This window comes from Pseudopodoces humilis, chromosome 6 (assembly GCF_049639895.1).
Source record: "Pseudopodoces humilis isolate 2021_Gansu_Grassland_sample_001 chromosome 6, ASM4963989v1, whole genome shotgun sequence".
NCBI lineage: Eukaryota > Metazoa > Chordata > Aves > Passeriformes > Paridae > Pseudopodoces > Pseudopodoces humilis.
The window spans coordinates 2,380,940-2,384,973 of NC_142205.1; the positions used below are offsets into that span (position 1 = coordinate 2,380,940).

Genomic DNA, 4,034 nt, shown 5'->3' on the forward strand with positions numbered 1-4,034 from the left:
TGGATTGTCTGCTCAGCCTTGGGGAGAGCAGAGGTTTTTTTGTCTGGGGTTATTCCCAGCCCTGGCACAGCTGTCCAGGGCAGGGCTGGAGTCCCCATCCCTGCAGGGATTTAGAAGCCATGTGGATGTGGCACTTGGGGACGGGGGTCATTGGTGGCCTTGGCAGTGCTGGGGGAATGGTGGGACTCAATGATCTGAGTGGAATGATGGAATAAATTCTTCAAGTCTGATTCTGAAAGACACACAGGGGGTCTGAAGTCCTGCTGTGCTTCTCTTTCCCTTATCCTGAGTGGATGGCCTGATATGGAATATTGAGAGCATGGCTGAGAAGAGAAAGATGTGGGGATTTTTCCTTCTTCATTTGTTCTCCAGCACCACAGGCAGGAGATCAGCTGATCTTGACTGGTACAGGCTCTTCCCCTGGTTGAAAGTGGTCCTTGTAATTTGTTCTTCAGGGGAATCTTCCAAAACACCAGTGTGGCCCCAGCAGGTTTCACACCCAATGTGGATCCTGGTATTTATTATTTTACCTGCAGTAATTATTTCCCAGAATAAGGCCCAGAAAATGTTCAAACCTACTTGAACTTTTGCTACAACTCAAATTTAAATTGCCAGACCTGAAGAAAGCAAACCATATTCCCCCACTACCTTTGGTGCAGCATCCAAAAATAGCCCAATGTTTTTTTTTCTTTCATTATTGCAACCAGAATCCCCCTTTGAGGCATCAATCATCAATCCAGGGCAGGTATGGGGCAATATTTCTTCTGTGCATCTTTTAACCCAGCTAAGTAGGAAGACGGGGTTGTATTTCAGGAATCTGGGGGTTGTCAGAGTTTAGGGGCAGAGCTGCCTGTGATTTCTGTCCTGTGATGAGATGTTTTGCTTCCTTGCCTGCTCCCTCTCTTTGTTTCAATCCTTTTTGTATCAATCCTCAAGATTTACACACCATCCTTGATAACGAAGGCCTGGAAGATATTTTAAAGATACAGATGATAAAATATTGCATCTCTACTTTCTTTCCCCTTTCCTCTGCCCAAGCAAGGAGGTTTTACTATATATTTAAATTTTAAATATCTTGCTGCCATCTGAAGCTGCTGGCTCCAGTTTGGGCCTTCTTGGCTATTTTTTTTTTAAAAATTAGTTTTTTGTTGTTGTTACCCTCTCGAGAGAACGAAGCCGCCTGGGTTTCCAAGTTCCTTGAATAAATGTCAAATAAAACATTCCAAGCAATTATTCAAGCTGGTAATAAGCAGTGAGACATCCTTCCTGTAGAGAAGCTGAACAATGGTTTCCTCTGACAGAAGCACAATATTAGGAGCCTTCCATATGTTGGTGCTGATTTAAACGGCGGCAGCATCTCCGAGAGGGATCGGAGGCCCCCGTGAGTATCTGGATATCCTGTGGGAAGAAAAGCTCTGTGGGTAACACCCTGACTGCCCCCGACAAAATTCTGGGACTTTTGTCCCTGTCTCCTCAACATCCTCCAGTCTGGAGAGCGTTTGCTTCCTTCCCTGGGATTTTTAATCCTTCCCAGCACATCCAGGCTTGTCCTGAACGCCTCAGGGATGCAGGTGAGCCCTCCCTCAGCCCCAGCTCCAGGGCGGCCTCCAGGGAGGAGCAGCGCTGGCTCCCAGTCTGACCAGTTTGATGTGCAACCCACAGCCCTGGTGAACACATCCCCTTCCCATTTTTTGCTCCAGCAACACCCCCTCTCCTCCATGGGCTGTATTCCCTGGGGAAGGGATCCCACCTGGGATGGGAGAAGCAGCAGGTAACAGTCACAGAGACGGACAGACTCCTCATTTTCCTTGCTTCTCCCAGTTTTTAGATGCCCAACGCTCACTCTGACTTTACTCCTCGGGTGGTGACCAGGATGGGCCTCTCCAGGTGAACCTGGCCCTGATGGCGCTGTCCTTGCTCGAGCTGGCGGCCACCTCGATGTTGCGGCCATGTGGAAGGTGACGGTGGGGACAGAGTGGCCGGGGTTGGAAAGGCCATGGCTCCTGGAGCTGATCCCACTCCTGCAGTCCAGGCTCTGCCCCCAGGGGAAGAACCCGTTCTGGCTGAGGGGTCCCAAACAACGAGTGAGGAAATTGGCTGAGATCCTGGATGTGGTGCCTCCTAAATCCTGCACAAACACGGAGAGCCGGGAGTAACCCTGGAGAGGGCAGAGCTCCTCAGGCAGTTCTTGCTCAGAGTGGCATCTAAAACTTTATTAACCAGTCCAGACATGGCCAGAAAAATGTTGGGATGTCTGGAGAATCAGGAGCAAGATTCCCCTTTGGGCTGCTCTTTCTCCTTGACGCCAAAATCTCTCCCTTTTGGTGAAAACCCCAGAAATTAAAAGGGGTTTTGGGCAATTTTTCTCTGGGAAATTTTCCTTTGGGCAATTTTTCTTTGGGCAATTTTTCCTTGGGCAGTTTTCTGGGCCTGTTGTGTGGCTCCAGGCAGTGGATTGGGTAGAAGCACACCCAGCTGCTGTCCTGGGAATCAGTGTGGTCAAACAGGCCCTTGGTTGGGGGAGTTGCCTCGATGGTCACTTGTTCTTGGACACCATCACCATCCCATGAATATCCCCATCATTTGTAGTGTCCTGGAGTTTGGAGAGCTGGAGGTGAACCCTGTTCCTTGCTTGTAAAAGATCCCAAATCACTGCCATGTTTTAGGAATTAATTTAATTTGCCCATTATTATCATTAGTAATGTTATTAAAATAATACTTTTCCTAAATTTTGGCCTCCCCAAATCACAGAAATCCACAAGTTTCTGGCTCAGGGTATGTGCTGCCCAGGGAGGAGGGGACAGCAGGTCCAAAGGAGAGGTGCTGGTGGTACAGCAGTGCTGGGGGCTCTTTCCCAAAGGTTTTTGCTCCTTGGGTGGACACAATCAGCCTCCTGCTCAGGATCCACTCACCACCCAATGGTCACCAGCAGCAGCTCCATCTGCTCCTCCAGGCTTAAAAACCAACCTGGACTCACCTTCCCAGCAGAAATGAAGCTCCTCTGGGGAGGTCACGGTGGAGGAGAAGCGTTGTGGTGGCTTTGGTTTCATCCCAGCTCTCCATGTGCCGTGTCCTGCTCCTCACAAACCCACTCTGCAGTACAAGGGACCAGGTTTTGGTGAAGAGAGCCTCTTCCAGGGATTTCCCTCTGCTCCTGGGCAGAAGGGATGGCTGGCTGATTTTGCAACGGGGACAGAAAAAGGTTTCACAAGCCCTGAAGAAGTTGAGGCTGTCTGACCTCAGCACCTCACGAGCTCCATACCCCACATGAAGCCTGGCTAGAAAACCCTTGTTAAATGATATTTTCCACCTTTTTTTTCCCTCCAGGTATAACCAAAACCACGGGGAAAGCAGCCACAGAGAGCAAGACTTGGAGGCTTCGGAGAGCCTGGCACACAGATGAGCTGCGTGCCTCACCCCAGCGCCCTCGAGGGCCGTGCAGATGAAGCCTGTCCTGCGTTCCCCAGGCTCCCCGAGTGCCCAGGGATGGATTGTGTCACGTCCAGCGTGTGGCTGCTCTGCATCCTCCCATCCTCACCACGATTTTGCTGGAGAGAGGGGAGGAGGGAACCCTCGGCACCCGCGCTCTGCACAATGTCCATTTGTTCTGGGTGCTAACACAAAATGACAAAAGACTCCAGATTCATGCTGAACAAAATTGTCCCCTTGCTAATTATTAGATTATGAAATGTGTTTCATAATGTAATGAATAATGGGGGAGATGCTGGCTTCTCTTTTTTATTTATTTTTATTTTTTTCCCCCTGCTTGAATGTGGATTTTTTCATTGTTTGCCCCGGAGTTTTTGTTGGTAGGTTGAAACAGAGATGCGAAAAGAATGGGAGAGGCTGGGTTTTATTTGTGTCTTGCCTGTTAAAGCTGTGACTTGGCTCACACAGTAAGTGCAAACAATTCTCTCCTGGCAAGCGTTCAGTGGAGACATTACTGATGACAGACTTTATTAAGTGCAGGTTTGCTTGTTATTAAATTCGCTCTGTGCTTGTTTCCGAAGCTGCTGGCCTGGCCGGCTGCATCC

General features: G+C 49.4%; 1 pseudogene; it reads right to left on the reverse strand.

Moving 5' to 3' along the window:
- Positions 1-357: 357 nt before the first annotated feature.
- LOC148184072 (uncharacterized) lies at positions 358-2,659 on the reverse strand (annotated as a pseudogene).
- Positions 2,660-4,034: the final 1,375 nt, after the last annotated feature.